This window comes from Labrus mixtus, chromosome 16, assembly GCF_963584025.1.
Source record: "Labrus mixtus chromosome 16, fLabMix1.1, whole genome shotgun sequence".
In the NCBI taxonomy this organism is placed as follows: Eukaryota; Metazoa; Chordata; class Actinopteri; order Labriformes; family Labridae; genus Labrus; species Labrus mixtus.
The window spans coordinates 13225130-13248095 of NC_083627.1; the positions used below are offsets into that span (position 1 = coordinate 13225130).

Sequence of the window (22966 nt, forward strand, 5' to 3'; positions counted from 1 at the left end):
CCTGTCAATCAGGTCAGCTACACGCCTTATTGTGAATAACTCTTATCCTTCATCAAATCAAAACCTATGAGTCATCAAAACATTCACCCCCCGTACAGTGTTGATTGAGACATGAGCTAATCAGACCTATTTGGTTTTTTGAACCAGGCTGTAAAAATGTTTTGATGTTAATCTCTGCTGTAAAAACAGGCTTTTTAGAATGGGTGTGTATGTGACTTCCTGTGCTTCTGCAGCCAGCCTCTAGTGGACACTCAAGGAACTGCAGGATTTTGCACTTCAGCATCAGCTTCCGTTTTCAAACCTGGAGGTTGCTGCTTGGGTACAGCGAACAGCGGAAAAAAAAACCTTTCAGCTCGAGACGCGGAGTCTCACTGTCACTTTTTGCCACTCTTTGAAGGGTACGCTCAACTTACTTTGGCTTTGCCGAAAGTAGGCTTTGAAGCACTCTTCTTCCTTGCTTGCGGAAGAGATGACAGAATTTATCTACATTTCCTTAATTCTTTCAAACTTCACGTCCCCAAAACCTCCCTCCCTCCTCGTCCAGGAGCAAAGCAGCGAGAGCTCTACGTCTGCTCCAATGCATTTTGTGCACGCATCCTCGCTCTTCAGTCGCTCCCAGCTGTTTACCCCCCAGATGTGCTCAGGTGTTTCTGCAGCGGCCACGCCTCGTGCGCACACTCTGTGTGATCGGGTGCTAATATGACAAAAAGCACACAAGGTGTCGACTTTCACGTTAACTGTGCAGCGGTGGGATGAAAAAAAATGATCCAACGCATCACAACCCCAACACCATCATCAGCACCAGGATGTCCCAGCATCTGCCAACAGCCTGCCGTCTGCCAGTGTGTGTATGTGTGTGTGTGTGTGTGTGTGTGTGTGTGTGTGTGAAAGAGAGAGACAAATTTAAAGACAGAAAGTGAGAGAAGTCGAGTTAGTGAGTAAAAGTGTGTTCATGTTGTGAGATCGAGAGAAAAGGAAGTGTTGGTTTGTGTGTGTGTGTTTGTGTTTGTGTGTGTGTGTGTGTGTGTGTGTGTGTGTGTGTGTGTGTGTGTGAGTAGGCAAATAGGAGAATGTGACAATGAGAAATGTGTGAATATGTGTGTGAAAGAGATGCAAAGTGTGACTGAGTGCAGAGTGTGTGTGAAAAAATGGAAAAACTGAGAGCGAAAAAAGATTAAGTTGATGTGTGTGTTCATCATGTGTGTGTGTGTGTGTATGTGTGTGTGTGTGTGTGTGTGTGTGTCCTTGGTGCCCTCTTCCAGCTGTTGTTTCTTTTTTCTCTCTCGGCGGCAGATGAACAAATCTCTCCTGCAGCAAAAAGAAAAACACACAAAAAAAAAAAAAAAATCCAAAATGTGGCATCAAAAATATAAATATATCTCATTTAAGGACAAAAAACAGAATCACAATTCCCCCCCAACAAACCCACACTGTCGAGTGGAAACGAAAAAGTTTGTCCGAGGCCAGATGGCGTGCGACGTGAGGAGACAATAAAGAAATTAAAATGCTGAAAATGATTCAGTTAATTAGAAGAAAAACAAGAAAAATGTCCAAAGTTGTTGTTTTTTTTCTCTCATTTATTTATGAAAATCACATTTCAGTGAGTGATAAAAAAAAACAGAGTCAATGAAGACTGCAGCGACGGGGAAGTGAATCAAACAGCAGCCCGGGTTCCTACATAAATCATCACACGTAGACTCAGAAGAGAATCAGACAAAGACGTGAAGCGGAGAAGTTTGTCTCAAACTAACGAGGCTGAACACAAAGTTAGAGACGGGAACGCATGAGAATAAACCTGAACGTTTGAATGCATCTGTTTTTCTCTTGTAACCTTCTTATAGTGCGTTCACACCTCCTGAAACCTCACGATATCTTCGTGCTGAGCGTCATGTATGATCACAAACAGCTAAATGTTTCTCTCTTCACCCGGAGTTTCTCCTCCAGCCTCCTCGTATTTATTCTGCAGGGAGTCAGAGTGAGAACGCAGCAGGATATAATCAGGAGAATTCACCTGGAGCGAGTGGGAGGGGGTGGTGACGTTTATTCCCTGTTTATTAGACTAGCCACCTCTACGATCTCTGTGCGCTAATGAACCTGCTGCTGTTCTTCTCCACTCTTTAGTTCAGATTGAGATTCTGTTCAACTACACGTAGCATTGATATAAAGACAGATATTCTCATTATAGCGTCGTGTCGCGGACTCTGCTGTTTCACCCGCTACTTCCCTGTCATTCTTTTTACTTCATGTCTTGTCTCAGGAGAGCCCCCCCCCTTTTGTGTCTGACAGGGATAGTCTCCTGCTGTGAGGATATCCGGAGCAGTCCTCCTGAAATGTAAATATTTACAGGAGAAAAGGTGACTTCCTGCATGTATCTGAAGCCAGCCTCTAGTGGACACTCGAGGAACTGCAGGAGTTTGCACTTCCGCATCGGCGTCATATTTCAACACCAGAGGTTGCCGCTTGTTAAAAACCCTGGGCTGACTTTTAAAGGAGAGACTTCTTTAGTTCTTTGTTTATTCATGATTTAGTTCTCTGTATAATTTACGATAAATCCCGTTTAAGGCCATTTATACATTTTCAAATCTCAACTGATATTAAGAATCTGGGAGCCCACAGACATGAGGACAGATTCAACCGATTTTTAGCATCATAATCCTCTGCAATCAAGGCGGGCGGCCCGGGTTCGAATCCGACCTGTGGCTCCTTTCCTTCATGTCATTCTCCACTCTCTCTCTCTCCACTCTCTCTGATTTCTGACTCTCTCCACTGTCCTGTCTCTAAAAAATAAATAAATCACAAAACACCTTCTTTTGTTCTTCTTCTGTTTTAAAAAAGACGCGGAGAAAAAACAAGCTTTTAGTCAGAAGAAGTATTTACTTTGTCTCCTAAAAACCCTCAATGTAGCACCTTGATATCCTGCGAGGAGTCTAAAAACATCTCAGGCTGTGTGTGTGTGTGTGTGTGTGTGTGTGTGTGGGGGGGGGGGGGGGGGGAGGGTTTCCACGCCAAAGCATCACCAGCTGCCAAAAATACTGATGTGTTCAGAGCCGCTCTCCCCGCGTCGTTCTGCTCATTCTCCTGAAAGAACGAGTTGAAAAGTTCAGTGTGAAATCACATTTCTGCACGATACAGTGAGGAAGGAAAGCTGCCGTCAGTGTGTGTGTATGTATGTGTGTGTGTGTTCATGTGTGTGTGTGTTCATGTGTGTGTGTGTGTTTGTACAAGAGTGTGTTTACCCTTCTGCCTTTTAGCTCCATATTCATGCAGAGTGTGTGTGTTTCCCCTCACCAAGCCGCAGATTTTCTTGTGAATTGCTCCATTTAACAGAAGGCCGTTTGTCTGTGTGTGTGCGAGTGTTTGTGCGTGTGTGTGTGTGTGTGTGTGTGTGTGTTTCTGGAAGCTGCAGATGAACGTGTTCTCCGCTGAGACGCAGATGCAGTAACACTCTGCTCCCATGTGGGTGCTGACACTCGGGGGGTTGTTGTTTTTTTTCAGGGTGAAGACTTTCCTGTGACAGACTCTCTCGTCAGCGGCTCCTGACTGACGACTCGCAGGTTGAGTTAAACCTCTTGTCAAAGACCGCCACGTCCTCTGCTCTCTGTTGAGACGTTAATGTAACTTTTACATTGTTATGAGGCGCCGAAAGGAGAGAGACGTGAGAATGTGGTCGACCCACTGCTCTCTCTCTCTCTCTCTCTCATGAGTGAATATCTGTAGTTCTGTACTTTTTTAACCTACCCTAACCTATTTAAAAATGTGTGTCATCGATACGGAGGACGATTGTGGAAGTGATGGAGCAGCGCTTGTCGCGTCCTCTCCATCACCTCTGCGTGCTTCTGAACGAGGCCGCCGCTTCTTCTCCTGAAGTGTTTGTCACACTGATCGTCACGCTCTCGCTCCTCTCCTCACACCTGTCTGACGTTCGCTGTTTGTGACTTTTCTGCATCCAACCTTCACTCCCACGTTACACAGAGACGTCCAGATGTGTGGAGCTGAGAAAACGAAGGTCCTGCAGACTTTTTTTTTCTTCTTCTTCACACGGATCGCTCTGCCATGTCTCCCGTGAACGAGTGCCGAGGCGAGTGCTACACCACGAACGTCTTCCAGGAGAAACGTCCAAACAGCACGAACTGTTATCTCATATTTAAATGCTCAATGCGTCCCTGTGACAGCGGCAGATCAGACCGGTTCAAGTGACTGGTTAAACTGGGCCGCTTCCAGGTGTGAATGTTTGAGAGCATTTCTGGAAATGACTGAAATGTTCGCACTCACAGCACCCTGCAAAAAATTAATTAAAAAAACAAGACAATAAAGATGTAAGATATCCCTCTGAGTGTTTTTAAGGCAGTAATTAAAAAAGTAATAAATTAAAATAAAGCTGCTCTCGCTGAGGAAACGGCGTTCAAACTGAAAGGCTCAAAGGAGTGCCAGAATAAACCAGTTAAAGAGTAAGAAAAGAAACGCTTGAAGGACTGGATGTTTGGTGGGAGAGAGACTGGTTAACCATCTGATGTATGCTGATGTCTTCTTAGAGTCTGCTCGAGAAACCCCGACATCCCACCTGATACGTATTCTGTATTTGTATTTTCACCATCTTTCTCTTACTCTAATGTGTGTCTCTAGTCTGTCTACAAACCCTCCAATGATGAGAAAAGTCCATCCCATCCATCTTTTGCCAGCTCCACTTTTCAGAAAATGTGTGCTCAAAGGAGATTTTCCCTTCATGACATCACAAAGGGCAATAGCCCCTCCGCCCAGGTGGGTGACACTCCCACAGCTAGGTGTTTGTTCTGCCCTCTGAGTCTGCCTTCTCACCGTAAACAATAGGACATGGAGAGAGAAAGCCCAAGACACCCAAGCCCTTCCAGAGAGGGGGCGTGGTCAGACACAGCTCATTTACATTTAAAGGTACAGACACAGAAACAGCCTGTTCTGAGCAGGGCTGTAATAGAGGGGCTTATAGTCATGATCAAATACAGGATCAGAGTGGATTTAGAACAAGAAACTTCACACACATGTTTTGAGGAGCTCTGAGACTTATTTAAACTGGTTGAAGATGATATGTCACCTTTAATTGAAAAGTGCTCTAAAAAACAAAGACATCTAAACTGAAATACTTCCGTGTTCCCGTCAGCAGGTTATTTGTGTTTCCTGCCTGGAGTTATTTTCTCTGTCCTCTAGCAGCTGAGCGGACTTTATAATTGACCAAAACATTCCTGAAATGTGGCTGGAAAGCCGTTCTCACATCCTGTATTCCTGATACTCTGAACATTCATTATTGAAAAGTGGCTCAAGCTGAAACCAGCGAGCCTCTGCGGAGTTTAACGACTGATTCTCCTGACTGAATATTTATGACAAGTAAAATGCAGAGCAGGGATTCAGTGAAGTCTTAACAGCTGCTCCGCTGGATCTGCTCAGTGCTGACCGCTTACAAGCTGTGGTTTTAATGGGAGCCTCCCAGTATGGCGCTGTGGTTATTATGGGATGTTCCCAGTGTGGAGCTGTGTGAATGTGCTGTGCTCTCAGGTTAACGAATACTAAAGTGCAGCAGGACGGCTCATCGTGGGTTCCATCTGACGGAGGTAACCGCCTCTCTGTTGACGAGCAGCCGCACATTAACGCCTGATTCACAGGGCCGTTAAACTTTTGATTACATTTCTCATTACACTCGTCCTCCATCACCTGAGCCAGAAGTTAAACTACAACATCGAATAAGGAAACATACGTCTGGACAAAATACATTTCTTCATTTGAAAGCCAGGAGAATTATATTCGACACGTTTTGGAGGCGTCGGCGAGTCGTCGAGTTTGACTTTGTGCTCAGACGTTATCCTTGTGATCATTAAACTGAGGAAGCAGGATCATTCTGTTGTGTGCACACATTCCTGAGCACACAACAGAATGATCTTGTGTGCACAGGATAATAACTTCAGAGTCAGAAATCAGAGAGAGAGGAATGACATGCGGGAAAGGAGCCACAGGTCGGATTCCAACCCAGGCCGTCCGCTTGGAGGACTACAGCCTCGATACATGGGGCGCCCGCACCAACCACTACACCAACCCCCTTGTGTAATCTTGTATGAACAAGTTATGATCTTGTGCACACAGAAATATTTGTTGTCCAGACACTCAGATGAAAGATCAGCGGTGCACAACATATAACTATATTTTTTAGACAAGATCATAATGTGGTGTGCACGAGATAATATCAGACTTATGGGGACAATACAGGATGACAACTTCTGCAACAAGATATGTTGATCATATTGAAAACAAGTCATTATCCTGTGTGCACAATATGGCCATAACTGAAATACAGCAGATTTCTGTCTGCGATCACTGCTCACTTGGATCTACATCAAACAGAAACTCTGCAGTTTGTGCTCTCAGCCTCAGAGTGAAATGTTTAAAATTCAGAGTATTTAGAAGTTAGTTGAGCACCTGTAGTTTAGCTTCAGTTAATTGGAGACTTCAGATAGTCTAAAAGGTCTCACCGCTCTGGACACCATCCTTCAAAAGGAAACACTCCTGAATCGAGATGCAGCAATCCTAAAAAAAAATATAAAAAATAAAGACAAGAGACTGAATCCTCAGCAGCTGCAGGGCGTCTCAGTGTGACCTTTGACCTCTGCGTTGAAGCTGTTTAAAAAACTGCTTTTTGTTCACAGGGATCAATTAAGTGTGTGATTAGTATTCTGCTCAGAGAGTGAGTTGTAGATCTGCAGGGTGTGTGTGTGTGTGTCCCTGTATGAACACACACACACACACCGGTTCATGATTCACACGTCTGCGCTCGCTCTGCGCTCGTCTGATTAGTGACGAGCTTTGGTCACAAACAGCTCGTCTTTGATCGTCTTCAGACAACAAACCGAGCTGCCATGTTTCACACGCTGGTTCATGTTCTGCCCTTCAGATGGAGGTCAAAGGTCGGATACAAAGATCCTGTCTCTCTCTCCTCCTTCCTGCAGACTCTTTTTTTTTTTAATTTTCTGTGCAGCAGCAGAGTGATGATGTTACAACTTCTTATTTCACCTGTACCATTTATATAACTTTGTGTTTCCTGTTTGTCAGAGAGAATATTCATGAAGGTTCAGGATTCAACGTGCAGACGAACCAGAATGATGCAACAAGAAGAGCATTATTAAAAAAAACATAATTACACAATGACCAATTACATAAGCCTTTCTGAGAATATCTGGTCACCTCCGGCCGCCGTGCTGCGTGCGTCTGACATGCAAAGAAAATGGCGGCTGTGTCTCAGCAGCCAATTAAGAGACACGTTATGTAACGGTGTTTACTGGATACAGCAGCATCTGTCTCCCCGCCAGTCACCTTCTGTTCGGTAATATGACCGCCGATGTTTTTCACTTTCTTTTGATTTCAGGTGCAGATGAAGATTTTCAGGAGTCGCTGTCACACAGCTGGATGTGTGTCCAACATTCAGAGTGACAGAGTGGCATGCAGACGCTCGTTTTGAATCCCTTGAGCGTTCAGGGGAAACCGCAGAGGTGTGCTTTTCTCACGGGACAGAAGATTTTTAGTTTTTTCACTCTTTGGTTTTTATTCATGCCTGGGAGCTTATCTGAACGAGAGTCGTGTATCTTGACAACATCCTTATTCACATTCACACACTTACACTCGTTCACACCCGGGAGCTGCAGAGAACAAACGCAGGCGGCTGCTGGAGGGCCCCAGAGGGGGGAGGCAGGGGGAGGGGGCGGGGGAGGGGAGGCCGTGCTCAGCGGGCAAAACTCCCAGGTGGAGTGGGGGGATTTAAACCAGCGGCCCACCGTGTCTGTGGATGCAGGTGTGAAGACACAGCTCCTGGTACAACAACACAGTTTAATGCATGTTAAATATTTAAAAAAACTTAGAAGAAAACAAAATAGATATTTTTTTAATCCGACCTGCGGCTCCTTAACTGCACGCCATTTCTGACTCTATCACCTGTCCTGTCGCTGTGATGAAGGCTCAAAAAAAATCTTTTAAACATGCGACTTATTCATAACGACATACACTAACCTGAGATTTATTTTTGGACTTTATACCTTTATTGGAGAGAGAGGACAGTGGATAGAGTCATAAATCAGAGAGAGAGAGGGGAAAGGCATGCGGAAAGGAGCCGCAAGTCGGATTCGTACCCGGGCCGCCCTGGCAATGAAGGCCGTCTGTGGCGTCGCCTCATGACGCCTTTGTCTTGGCCAAAAAGTTGCACTAGAACACACCGCAAAGACTGCAGCCGACGGCCAACCACCACGTACGTTCTGCTCATGCGTGACAGGCAATAACTCTCCATGCCAGCAGGGGGCGGTAGTCTGTAATCGTCATTCCAAAAAGGGGAAACCGGTAGAGGACGAGGAAGAACGCAAATAAATAAACCGTTGTTGACAACGTGACAGTCACAAAGGTGACAATTTTCTCACTGCTATCGCTCAACACTCGTAATATAGATAGTTCTAATGTCTGATAAAAAGTTGAAAATGGCACTGGCGTCGTCAGCCCTTGGTCTTTTATTAGTGGAACAAAAAGAGAAGAGGCACTTCTGTATTTCTTCTCGTCCACTGGCTCTCCTGTTTCGCTTAGCTGAACAGCCAATCAGAGAGAGTCCTATCCCCAACCGCGCCGGCTCCTCAGATTCAACATGTGGAGTCGGCCAAAAAAAGGCCAACTGGGGCCAACGGGTAGCGACGGAGCCGAAAACATCGCAAAAACTAGGGCGACGACCGCTCACCGACATGGTGGCCGGCGGTCTGCTTGGTGTGTCAGGGGCTTGTGTTGTGTGAGTGTTTAAGGCAGATTCGGAATAAGATCAAATCCACACATTTGTGTTTTAATGTTGACTTTGCACAAGTTTGCCTTTCTCAGTTTCCTTCAACAGCACCATGAAAGCACAAGAAACAAAAAACACAAAAAAATGCTGAATTTAAAACGAAAAGAGGAGAAATCTGCATCCAGATATAAAAAAAATAAACGCATAATATGACCTTTTTCATCCTGAGCCAAAACGAATCGTCTCATCAAGGCTCCATTTTGAAGCAGTGTTCTGGGAAGGTGACAAAAACAGTGTTTCAAGTCGAGAGCTCATATTTACCTGATTTCCCACGGGACTCGAACGCAGCTTCACACAAAGAAAGTGTATCCTGTAGAAATGTTCATCTTCCGCAGGTTGATTTATCTGCCGAGACACGAGCTCAAACCCAGAACGCTCGACGCACAACCTGAATATTTAGACACACACACACACACACACACACACATCACTTCAGGAAGTACACACCGACACACAGCGAGCACTCTGACGCTACGACAGCTTTCAATCCGCCGTGTGCTGCTATCAGCCCTGAATGTGATTCCTCACCTTTATTCTCATTCATTTTTAATTTTTTTACAGCCCCCTTCGTTCTCATTGTGATTCCAAAGGCAGAGCTTATCTTAAATTAACACCAGCACCGTGATATCCTCCGAGAATACCGACCTGATATTACAGAGCGCCTCAGAAACGTGGAGAACATCCACAATGAGCCGGATGGAAACGCCTCCCTCGTCTTTTCACCGTTCTACCGGGCGCCAAGAGCTTCAAGGCCGCACAAGTTTATTTTCTTACAAACTGTTTCCCGCTCCTCTCGTCTCCCCTCTTCTTGTGACTGAAGAGGGTTAAATCGGTGAAATCAGAAGAGGCACACAGTGTTGACCTCACTTCACCGGATCAGTCTGATTCAGTGATGGGTCAGAAATGTTTGGAGTTTCTTATTTCCTAAGAAATGATCGAGCTCTGCATGAAGCCACCCCAACAGATAATAGAACCAGAGATGAATACTCTTTTCTTTTTTGTATTTTTGTCACATTTATGTGATTTTCATGGTCAGGATCTGAAGTCACAGCGAGGCAGAGCAGAGTGACGTGTGCGTCGTTTGCAGATGATGTCGTTCTGTTGGTTTCAGTCTGGGACCTCATACACACACACACACACACACACACACACACACACACACACACACACACACACAGCGCTGTGCTCTCCCGCTGGCTCAGCTGATCCTGTCTCTTCTCTGTTACGCCTCTGAAGACGGTAGAGAGGGGGGGTCACTTCGCCCCCCATCACGCCTCCACGACATTCAGATTGAAGGAGAAACGTCACAGGGGCGTAAATATGGAGTTTCATACTCTCAGCACGCACGCAGGCACGCAAACACGCACGCGCACACACACACACACAGAAACGACAGACAGTCGGTGTACCCTTTGAAAAAGGCTGTGTTTTATTGAAATACAGCAGACATCAACAGATTGTTTTGCTGACCTGGGCGACAGAAACAGGGCTGTGACACGTTTCAAACCGTAAAAACAAACATCGATGGCTTTTTTATTGTAAAGTTAAAAAGCCACAAAGACGCTCTCAGCCAGGCGTCCAAGCTGAGGTAACGGACTCAATCTGGGCCATGAGCTGATCAAGTGAAGCGTCTTTGTCACTTTGGGAACCGAACTTAAAACGTAGCTTCTGGTTTTGACTTTCAAACCTGCTGGTATAAGAGTTTAAAAACGGAAACGCACCTTTAGGTTTGAAACGGAGCTCAGGCCCGTTTTTGCGCCCAGGGCTGGTTGTTTGATAGTAGCAGTAGTAGAAGAAGCAGAACCTCAGTTATGAAGCAGGGCTGGCCTCAACTCCTCTTTAAAGACACAAAGTGCTCCTGGTTCTCCTAAAAAGTCATCACAAATCGACCTCCTGCTCTGAGAGTCCAGCTCGCTCTCTGTAACAGCTTGGACGGACGCAGCGGGCCGCTAAAAGCTTCAGGATCTCTGAATGGTTAAATTCTCTCCTCCTGAACGATTGTCTCTTTGTTGTGTCTTTATCAGTCGTGGTTTAATCTACTCTCCGCTCTCAAGGGAAACACGTCGGACTTCAGAGAGAGCTGAAAAAACCCCCCGCTTTTAATCAAAATGCGGCCGAATGAAGGCCTCCTGACTCGTCTGTTTTTATCCTGCTGTTGATGTTTGAAACCTTTTGAAGAGCTTGAAGTGTCTAATCAAACCACAGACACTAAGAAAGATGTCTTTTGGTTCCTTTTTTTTAATTCGGGATGTTTGTTCATGATTGTAATTGTGCAAAAGATTTTACACACGAGTCGATTTGGAGATGCAGCTGTTGTTCAGCTCGCATGAACCCCGTCTGTACCGACAACACGAGGGTTTCTCATCGCTGAAAGTTTGTCTTTGAATCCAGAAAAAACACTTTTTGGTTATTTTATTTCTTAAGTTAGTAAGTTTGAAGGTGCTGGGTTTAAAAATAAAATCATTGTTCACCTTTTGAGAAACATTCATTTGGTCTCCCATGATAAACCTTCAAATCGAAGTGCCAAAGTGCAATTTAAAAACTAAAGACATTTAAGAGGACGGATGAAGGCACCAGATTGTCTTCTTAGAGATCAGATCGATAAAATAATTTGAAACCAAATCATTTTCATCACTCAACGCTGCAGGTTTTAGCACAAATGATTGTTTATGAAGTTAAATGTTTTCTGCAGTTTGAGGTTCAATCACAGAGTTTCCTGTTTAAAGCGGTCGCTGCTTAGCTGAGTTCATCCTGTCAGATCTCTGAATGAAGATCTGATCGCTGTTAATCTTTTTAGGAAAACCAGGACACACGCAATAAGATATATTTCATATAGCGAGGAAACAGAGCGACTTTAATAAAAGAAACAGAGGAAGGACTCGTGCACACCAGCTGTTCTGTAAACGACTCCAAACCGGAGCTTGCAGAGTACATCCAGGTTTGTATTAAAATGTTTATCCAAGAACTGTAACCGGATATTCAAGGTTTGTCTTGGAAGTGGAAGTGAACAGGCTGCGTTGATGATAAATTATGGCTAACAAGCGAAATATTAACATTCTGGCTCTGATCAGGTGTAACTGCTAGCTTATGAGCAGTTACAAGATCCTGGACTGGTTAGCTAGGATGCTAACAGGACAGTGGCTAACAATGAACTAGTTGTACATTTTATTCGAGAAAGGTCAAGTGGATGTACACACGGCCATTGTGACCGCTGAATCTGTGCAAACGAGTCAAAAAGATTAAAATTCACAAAATGCACAGAAAGGGTTAAATGCTCCCCTAACTGCGCTGCAGAGCAAACAGCGTCTCTGTGCATTGGTGCTGTTTCTGAATATTTTATGAGCCATTTTGCATTAATTTGGGGGGTATAATGGCCCCTTTCCTGTTCACTGAGATTCACAGTCAATACTTAGAGGTTTTACAAATGAAAACATATTCAACTTCAGACCAGTTCACAGAGAAAGAGCTCAAACTAAAATGGACGTCAAACTCAAAATAGAGATCGCTAATTTGATGCTAGCAGCCGCTTTGTTCGATTGTGAATCTCATTTTTTACATTTTAGAGATTGGAACTTGAAACTTAAGTTAGCTCATCGAATCTCCAACAGGGAGAAGTTTGTTTTCTGCAGCTGTCTGAAAATCAGCTGGACGCTTTTTCGCCACATAACCGTCAAAGTCTTCTAAAACATGAAAGACCTCTGACGGATCTTTTTGGTACGCTCGAGTCCTTCCCCCCGTTCAAACATTCAGACAGTGAACCCACAACATTTCCTGAACTCCTTAAAAAAGCAAATACATTCAATCATTCACCTGTAAAAGATTCACTGAAAACGATACAGATGCAAAAATAAGTCTCTGAAGCTTTCTAAGGCTGTGCGTACAACACGAGCGACGCTGCTTTCCTCTTCCAACGTGCAGCGGGGACTTTTAGCGATGCTGAACGCCACGAGTTTCAACAACATATGCAGACTTTAAGCAATATCGACAGACTCACACCAGCCGTGGACGGAGTTTCAACCCCCCCCCCCCCCAATGTTGTTGTTTGTTTGTTGAGGCCAGCCCTGGTATGCATTTGTAAATACAGTATTTCAGATATATGTAGTATTATCTTTAAATCTGACCAGGACACTACGGCGGCAGAAGCAATACATAAAGAAGCTCATATTTGTTTTTACTATTATTCTTTTCTGTCGGAATGGAACTAGTTTCGACTAAGCCTACCAAGCCAACATGTAATTATGTATTGAATAAAAGGCTATTTATCTTTTTTTTTTTTGTAGGTTTTTGTTTTATTACAGGTGTGTATGACGGTGTGCAGGAGGACAAAGATAGAGAGAGAGAGAGGAAGTAAAACAGAACAATCAGCGAATGGAGAAAAGAAACGACAGATACGAGAGAGAGGAAGGGAAGAAGAAGAAGGACAAAGTGAGCGAGCGAGGGAGAGAGCGAGAGAGGGAGAATAGGAAGGACAAAGTGAGCGAGTGAGGGAGAAAGAGAGAGATGAAAGTACGATTCAGGCAGCATGATTTCTGGATTGTGTTGTTTCTGTCAGAGTGTGTGTTGTGTGTGAGCGTTACCGTTGAATCCTTCTGCGCTTTGTCGCCATGTTAGGCAGTTTTTTTCAACTGCTTTGTGTTGTTGTTGTTGTTTTTCACATAGTTGTTGTCGTTTGTTCCTTATCGGTTTTGAACAAAAAACAAAAATAATCCACGACAGTCACTTGGTCATACAAGCATGTTCGTCGGAACAAGAAGTGCAGATTGGCTTAAGTTTCTCTTTTTTTTTTTTTTTCTTTGTTTTCTTCCAAAAAGGGTTCCAGACAGAGTGGCTACAATATTAATAATAATAATAATAATAATAATAATAATAACAATATCATAATCGTCAGAATAAGATCATAATAGCACTTGACTTCACTTCAGCACAGTAAAAAAAAGAAGAAAAAAGGTCCAAAGGTGCTTTTTTGAGTTTTGTTTTTTAAAATCTGATTGGATGTGAAGTCCCTCCTCCTCCTCCTCCTCCTCCTCCTCCTCCTCCTCCTCCTCCTCTCAGCGGGAAGGTGGCGGGCGGAAGTCCAGTGCCGGTGAGATGAAGAAGAAGTGACTGAAGTATTGCCAACCGGTCTGTCTTTTTTTTTGTTTGTTCTGTTTTTTGTCGTCGTTCGACTGTTCAGTACAAAAAGAGAGAGAGACGGAGAACGAATCTAAATAAAAAAACGAATACCGACGCTGGCACCGTTTGTTTTCAAAGTCCGTCAACAAAAAACTAAAAATGTATAAGAGCTGAGAGAGAGAGAGTGAGAGAGAGAGAGAGAGTGAGTGACGGGGGCCGAGGGAAGGGGGGGGGGTGTTATAAACTTAACGAAAGGAGGGGCTTCGGGTGGACGAGATGCTCCCATTTTACAAAATGTAACAAATTTCTGTTTCCGCAAAATCTTACAAATCTGTAGCAATACAGGAAAAAACAAAACAAACAAACAAACAAACAAATAGATCCTATTTACAAGAAGAAGAAGAACCCTTTTTTTAAAGTGTATTGAGAATGCAGCAGATCCCAGCTTTGGCACTCGGCGATGTTGTTGTTGTTTTTATTTCTTGTTTGTTTGTTTTAAATCCGTCTGTCTTTCTGTCGGTTTGTTTCTGTGTACAGTCAAGATCGCTGCTGCAGGCACACATTCAGTGCTCCGGTTCACCCCTCCTTCTCTGTCTCCACGGCAACACAGGTCACGCACAGCATCACCTCAGCCGCAAACATCCGACCCTCAGAGTTCACAACCTGCTAATCCCCGTCTCACGAGAGAGAGGGAGAGCGCGAGAGAGCGAGAGAGCGAGAGACTTAAAGGAGAAGTTCAGTTTTCAGGATCTTAAAGTGAAACTTCTTAAAGGGAAAGTTTAACGAAACAAATGTTCGGACAAACACGATCATCAGGAGAAGTTTGATGTTTTAAAAGGGAAGCTTTGAGAATAAATCAAATCTCTTAAAGGGGAAGAACCTCGGCTGCAACGTAAACTTTCTCCTTTAAAGGGTTTTAAACTCATTTATAGAAAACTGCATTTTCATCCGAGATCACAGGTGGAGCAAACTTTGACTCAGTTTAAAGACCTTTAAAAAAAAAAGGTTTGTTTCTCCCTGCAACCAACTTTTACACGACGGAGAAGCGTAAAAACTGCGCTGATTTCTGTACGTTTCATTCTGCACCGTTTATAAACAGCACAAGAACAGCTGGACAGAAAAAGATTTTTAGGGGCGGTTAAGGCCTCCCTTTGAACAAAAAGGGATCTAATCCAATTTATTGTAAAGGGAAAAGATTTTAAAGAAAGAATGTGCGAATCTTGGATCCAGTAGCGTCTGCTGCGAGTTGGCAGTAACTGCGCCGCAGTTTTTAAGTGTCGCCCTTGAGCACTAGCATGAAGCCAAAACAAACTGCTGGTTGGCCACGCCCCCTCCATACTGAAGCCTCCGCTCTCCTCCAACGATACACCTCCAACCCCCCTCCACTTGTGTTTGCACGATGGACTTTAGCAGAAGTGGCGGACAAAATTGTCCTGCAATAACCTGTGGCCCGCATTGTTATGTTAGCATGCTAATGTTAGCGCTCTTTAGTTAGCTCGTAGCTTCACATTGCATGTTTACACAGAATGACCGTGATCTAAAAACTCTTACCAACATCCAAATAATCAGTGAGTATGTTCTTCTTCTTCTCTCTAGTCCTTGACTAAAACAGCTTTTGTACACTAGGGGAGGAGCCAGACGTCCATGTAAACAAGACTGAGAGACACATTTACACAGGATAGACTGGATTTCTATATTTATGTGTAAAATGTTGTACATTCTTCCTTTAAAGGGTTGATGTATTTTTACTTTTATCATTTGTGTTTCTACGATGTCTGCAGAGAAAACAGGAAGTAGAAATATTTTTAATCAATCATTTTTTGTGACATTGAATGAACACGTTTAGTGTTTGGTCGAGATGCAACTAATCGACCTGTAAAGGAGAGTTTGAGACTTTAAGACCCTCTGATCCCCGTCTTAGAGCGTTTACATCATTTACAGAAATCTTCAGCTTCCAGCTGCATCTCTGTTTGTGTTCTCGTCTCTCGTCAAACGTGAGGTGAAGATTTCTTCTTCTGTTGTTAAACTGAACTGAGAGGATAAAAAAAGGGGAAATGAGGAGGGGAACTGAAATTATCTTCATGGATCGTGAGCCTGGTCGTCCCCTTTCTCTCTCCTGATTTTAATTTGCGAGCCTTGCTCTCATTTGAACTCATATTCTCGTGGCGAGCCTCACATCTGTGGACGGGTCGCTTCAGGTCGCGGCGCTGACGAGATTACAGGACGGAGGAGGAGGATGCTGTGCGTGAGGCGGGCTGCGACAATCAAGAGATAAAAATTGGTAAAAAAAAACAAGAAAGAAAAAAAAAATCTGATTGTTAAAAAAAACTCTTCTTCTTTTCGATGCTCCATTCTCGTCCACCTCGTTTTCTCTCTCCTCCAGCAGCAGGGGCGGCGATGGCGGCATATCCTGTTCGCACCTGAAGTGGACAGAAGACGGAGAGAAGTATTAAAGACGTGTTGAGCACAATAGAAATGTCACTTCCACCAGACCTGAGATCATTCCCACATTAAAACAGAGAGAGAGAGAGAGAGAGAGAGAGAGAGAGAGAGGGATTAAAAAGCAATCGTGGTGCCAGGAGCCGGTGCTGCTGGGAAATGGGACACGTTGTGAAATAACGAGGACGACGACAGACCTGACCGGCCGGCGCTCCCTCTCCTAATCCGCGTAAAGAGGGAAAGTGTGTTAAAGTTGTGTTTGTGTGGGAGTGATTAAACGAGGCCGTCGCCGTGATCACACAGAGACAGGACAATGGACGCTAACACACACACAGATGGACTCGCTTTGTTACAAACAAACAAACGACTGTTAATTCTCAAACAGCGTCCTTAAAGGGACCTCAGCTCCAAACACAGGCAGCCCTCGTTATCCTTCTCGCTCCCACGAGTGAGTTTGAATCCTCCTTTTCTTTCTGAGCTGCACCAACATGAAACATCTGACGACACACCTGAGTTAAAACCAACTTCCACCAGATACGCGTGTTACGTGTCCGCTCCGCTGCAACTCCAGGCTTTCTCGTCCATCAACACCCACAGACTGCGTTCTCAGAGCCCAGCCTGGAGCAGCACCGAGTCCCGAGACCGAGGAGTTCACGCGGTACTTACAGATTACACACACACAAAAGTGTGAGATGTACAATGTATAAAACCATTTAAGATCCTTATAAACACGTAAACAAAAACACGTCAGGTTGTTGTTCTGAACCGTCATTCTGAGTGTTTTATTCTGAAAATAAACAGGATGTTTTAATGTTGTTCCGATGTCTGACTTCCTGTCCCGCTCGATCTGCTCTGTGCTATCAACTCTGCTAACATGAAGGAGCAGAGACCGAACACGCATCTGGGGGAATTTAGAGGTGAGTGGTGTCACCACCACCACGGGCCATCAGGTCAGCTACACGCCTTATTGTGAATAACTCTTATCCTTCATCAAATCAAAACGGATGAGTCATCAAAACATTCACCGCCCGTACAGTGTGTGCCGATCGAGACATGAGCTAATCAGACCTATTTTGTTTTTTGAACCAGGCTGTAAACATGTTCATCTCTGCTGTAAAAACAAGATTTTTAGAATGAGTGTGTATGTGACTTTCTGTGTTTCTGCAGCAAGCATCTAGTGGACACTCAAGGAACTGCGGGAATTTGCAACAAAAGCTTCTCGTATACTCGTATGCTTTTGCTGTGCTCGAGTTTGGTTTAGATATGATGAAAGGCCTCGTTGTAGAGTCAGGATGCAGTTTGTGTTTCAAATGATTTTGATGAGTAAATAATGTTTATCGTGTTCAAACCAAGGAGCTGAAAGAAATAGTTTAGATTTAAATAATTTTACTTGGAGACAAGGAAACACGCAGGCGTGAGTGTTTCACATGATCGTGACGCGAGCAAGCAGCTCTACAGCGGTTTGGTCGTTAAGCTCTCTTCTATAAGCTACGACGGCTGATAAATTATTACGAGGCGCCGCGCTGATTAAATGAAGCCTCGAGCTGCTGTGATTAGTGAGACAGGACAATGGATTGTACGCATGCACGCATGCACGCACGCACACAGTTTGCTCTGCAGGAATTTGTTTTGCTCCATCAATCGTTACAGCCCCTGAAACAATCCGTCTCATGTTATCACTCAGTATCCGTCTGTATCTCGGAGTCTGGCTTCACACCAGACGATTCCCAAATCTAAACTGATTTTAAAAACAAGAGGACGGTTTCATTACAAACCTCTGGACGCACACACTAGACGGCTCAGACCACGAGTCCACACACCTGCTGATTGTAGCAACGATTCCACAGACACGAGATCTCAGAGAATCTCACGTGATCAAACGTGACTTCAGAAGAAAAAAAACATGGAGGACGATGGACGTGGTCAGCTGGCTGTCCTGATGTTTGTTCTGTTTTGAAGTGAAAAAAACAAAAAAAGAGGAAAAGACATCCTGTCTGAGAAGACGTAGAGGCGCTTTAAGTTAGCCAATTTTTACACTCCTTTACAATTTTTGTAAAAGTGACATCGGTGATGCTCCCCGTTCTGGTTGCTCTAATTACCTTTTGCGTGTATTTCGTTGGAGAGATCAAGGAGCGTCCTTGAGGATTATTTGGTCAAAGGCTAACATCAGGCCATCCAGGATCAGAGTGGATTTAGAACAAGAAACTTCACAGACAAGTTTTGAGGGGCTCTGAGATAGTGGTGGGCGATATAACGATCTAGGATCGTGAAGGATTTTAATGTGCTGACGATCTGCCAAAGCAGGGAGATTGTAGAACCGGGCTAATGTGTTTATTCTATCATGCTGCAGATCATGCTCTGACACAGACGCGTCTCCCTCCTTTTTTGCTCCGCAGTGGTGAAAACGAAAAGTACTTAAAAGTAAAAGTAACTTAAAAGTAAAGTCTGCAAAAACAACTCCATCCCGGTTTTATGCAACTGTTCTGATATTTTTCCAAACCGACGCGCCGTGAGCAACAGTTAACTTATCTGCATAGTTTACACAGTTAAGTTTACATCTCCAATGATGTCATAAAAAAAACAAAGCCTATGAACAAAGGCTGCAGAGCAGATATGAAGTTACAGCTGTAGGAACTCTGCAGGGCTAAATAAAACAGAAACACAAGAACTCAAAGTCTACATGTTTTTAAATGAATGCATCACTGCGTGAAAATGTTCCTGATGAACATGAAAAGAGGACAAATTACTGAATCATAATTTCAAAGTGGTGAGGAAAACCTTCAAATTGTGCATAAATATTGATCAAATTGAGGGAAAGACATTTCTGTTGCTAAAGACCTCCAGACCTCCTACAAAAGATGTTTTTCAAATAGACTAAACTTGTCAGCACAGTTTTTGTGCATTTAAAAACATTATACAGGGAAATAAGTTTGGTTGAACTAGTCAGTAACTTACAAATTTGTCTAAAGATCAGTATGAAAAAAGTCGTGATAAAATCGTGATCGTGATTTTGCAAAAAAAAAAAAATAGTGATATGATATTTTTCCCATATCGCCCACCTCTACTCTGAGACTTATTTACACTGGTTGAAGAGGAGGAGGATATGTGACCTTTAAACTCTCTCTCAGTCAGGAGCCATGTTGGAAAAGTTCAAACCTGTCCACTTTATGATTTAATTGATTGAATCTTCACCATCACTTTTTACTCGTCTTCATGTTTCTTTGCAGCAGCTGTCTTTGTAATTAATTTCAGCGATGTAATGGTTTAATTTCTCGACACATTCTCCCCGGCTGCCTCCTTTAAAAGCTCAAAGTTGTGATGAGCAGAGAATCCTTCTGGCAGATGTATTTGTCATGTTGATAATGAGATTCTGAAGCGATGAGGAGTTATGAACATTTTAACGTCTTCACTCTAATTACCAGAGCGGAATAAGAAATGATAATTTTTTATTGCGCTTTTACTTTCCCTGATTATTTCACTCTGTTCTTCTAAAAACAGTTTGATAAAGCTGCTCCAACCTGTTCATATCAGAACAACAAACCATGCAGGTTTAGCCTCTTTCAGCTTGTTTTGGATTCCTGACTGACCTGACCAACAGGCTGCTGAAGCTGATGGAATATTTACCTGTTCAAGAGAAAGGTTACCACCTCGGTATTTAGTGGAGATGAAAAAAAAAAACGGATGTTAAAGATGAGAGAAAATCAGACTTTTATTCATCAGGTGGACACATTAAAGGGGACATATTCTGAAAAATCCACTTCTACACTGTTTTTGAACATATATTTGGGTAACCTGAGTGTCCACTGACCCACAAAATGTGAAATAAACCCGTCCAGTCCTTTGTTTGTGGTCTGCATAAGTCTTACAACACAGAGAAAAATGCTCTGTTTCTAATGTGCTCTCCTTGTGACATCACAGTGGGATTCTGGTAAAAAAAAATCCCCTCCCCTCCCCTGATATCTCCACCCATGGACTCCACCCTCAGCCTAGATCAAAACTTTTGTGCAGGTCTGCCATTTTTATTCTCCCTAGCAAAGGAGTGATGTCTACGGGGAAAACTCAGGGGGGGGCTCATTGCATTTAAAGAGACACACACACCAAAACAGAGCGTTCTGAGAGAGCTGGTTTATACAGGGTCACAAACCTCCTCTGGTGCTTGATTCATGTTAAATTTTGACCAAAGCACAGCACAGATGTTTCATTTAGACCACAGGGGACTTTTTGAAAAGGTAGAAAAGGGGGATAATATGTCCTCTTTAAGGAATCCGCTGAGATGAGGAGGGATCAGTTGTCAGATCTTATGAGAGATCATTAAAGAGTTCACCAGATTTTTCATTCGTTATCTCACGCTTCAACTTTGCTGGCAACTCTTTCCAACAGGATCAAACAAAAACATGTAATCAAAAGAGTCATGGAGTAATAATCAAAGAAAAGTTGAATTTCTTGCTTAAAATTTTAACAGTTTTTGGATGACAAACAGACGGCACCCGCTGAGGACCTTTAACCGTACGTGTCACTGATGAGTGATTATCTTTCTTCAAAAGAATCTTTGGCCCCTTTTTTAAAAATCAGGTAAAGAAACAGTCCCGTCCACGTCCTTGTTCATTGGCACTCGGCGGGATGAACCGCGTCTGCCTGGCTCTGGATGAGCTTCAAACAAAAACTACTTGAGCGTTCGGTCCACGAGAGACGATGCCAACAAACAAGGACTAAAAACAGAAAGAATAACGACAAGAAGAGCGTACGTGAAACCGTATTCAGCAGGTCCAATGTGGGAAATCAAACTCAAGAACTCAGAGAGATTCATCCTGACTCAGTGACAAAGGTGATCGCTCCACTTTATGGTTATTATTCAGGACCAGTGCTTCAACTGAACGCCACATTCCCCCGTCATTATTTACAGCACACATTGAAAGCTGCAGAGAGTTTGAGTGTGACTCTTAAACTGGAGCAGCTCTTCCATCATCACTGTTTGTTGGATTCCAGCTCCCACCTGCCGCAGCCAGGAATCTGTGAGCCAAGCCGATCGGGGAGAGCAGAACTCAGCCGCCGCCGCCGACAAACTGGCACCTGAACTGAGCGTCTGGCTCAGCAGACGAGTGTGTGGCCACAGTCACAAACTGCCAGAGTTTAGATAGCAGCTCCTGCTAATTTATCATCCTGCTCACACAGTGATTCCGACCCACTGAAAACAAGACGCCACGCTCTCCGTCTGTCTGCGCCATCCACTCAAACATTACTTTTTTTACCACCCTTATGTACCGCTCCGAACGCCGCCACATCCGCCATCTTTATGTTTGACATTAAAAACCACAGAGCCAATGAGGAACGATAAACGTTCAAACAGGGCGGGAGATTGTGGCCGTGTCCTCAGTTTGATACCGCTGAAAGGTGAGTGGACTTTTCGAGATGAGACCTTCATAAAGTTGTTTAAGACCTTAAAAAGTTTATTGGACCGGCACCAAAACATTTCACTTTGCATTGTTTCTGTGAATAAGTCTGTATGTGGTCAATAAACTCTCACAGTCTTTAAGGGGGCACTCGTAGCGTGGTGGTTAATGTGCCCGCCCCATGTACAGAGGCTGTGGTCCTCCAAGGGGGCAGTCGGAGTTCAGATCTGACCTGTGGCTCCTTTCACACACGTCATCCTCTCTCTCTCTCTCATTTATCGTTTTAACATATTTATATTTATTCGAGTAAATAAAATGAATTTCCTGCTTTAAGTCCAGAAGTCAGGTTCCAGCAGGAAGAAGCCGCACAGAAACGACAGGACGACTTTGATTCATCCCGTCTTCGTCGTCTTTTCTTTTTTTAAACAGCTGCGTATTGATTCCTGATTTCCGCTGTCAGACGTGGCGATGTCAGAAGTTGAATTTGTTTGTGTCGAGGAATTTATTTGAACAGATTCTATTTTTGATGAGCGGCGAGGAAACTTTCAATCTTCTGTCGGCGCGGAGACAGCCGAGGGAAGAAGCAGCAGACTCTGTCGTCACACTCTGCCCCAGGCGGGGGCTTTTATCTATCAAACTTTGGCCCCCTGGGGGGTCTGCTGCTATTTCAGGCCTCCAATAACGGCTCTCTCTCTCTTTTCCCGAAATTTTCCTGAAGTCCATGTTTGTTGCTGAGCGGTCGCAGCCAAAACTCACACAGCTACACACACAGACGGGGGACTGGCTGGAGCAGGTTTTGTTTGTTGCCTGGGATGGAGGTGTTGGCTTCAACACTGACAGACTGGGGACTGAAGGGGGGTAGGTGGGGGGGGGACCAGCAGGGCCATTCTGAGTTAAATTACTGTTTTTACAAACCTGCAGACACATTCAGTCCGACTGACGAGGAGCAGAAGAAGACTTTATGAGAAATCTACACCAGGACCAGAGCTGGGGTACTAGTCCACATGTAGACCCACACAGACCTCAGACCCTCACAGACCTCAGACCCTCACAGACCTCAGGTCCACACAGACCTCAGATCCACACAGACCTCAGACCCACACAGACCTCAGACCCTCACAGACCTCAGACCCTCACAGACCTCAGGTCCACACAGACCTCAGACCCACACAGACCTCAGACCCACACAGACCTC

General features: G+C 44.1%; 2 protein-coding genes across 3 annotated transcripts in view; both read right to left on the reverse strand.

The window, feature by feature from the left end:
- LOC132990790 (uncharacterized) overlaps positions 1-22966 on the reverse strand; it is a 527599-nt gene that overhangs the window by 422425 nt on the left and 82208 nt on the right. The gene's annotated exons all lie outside the window — the stretch shown is intronic.
- LOC132990791 (zinc fingers and homeoboxes protein 2-like) overlaps positions 10237-22966 on the reverse strand; it is a 112851-nt gene continuing 100121 nt past the window's right edge. The window contains exon 5 of the mRNA XM_061059229.1: positions 10237-16362. The gene's annotated coding sequence lies outside the window, so the exon portion shown is untranslated. The remainder of the gene's footprint in view (positions 16363-22966) is intronic.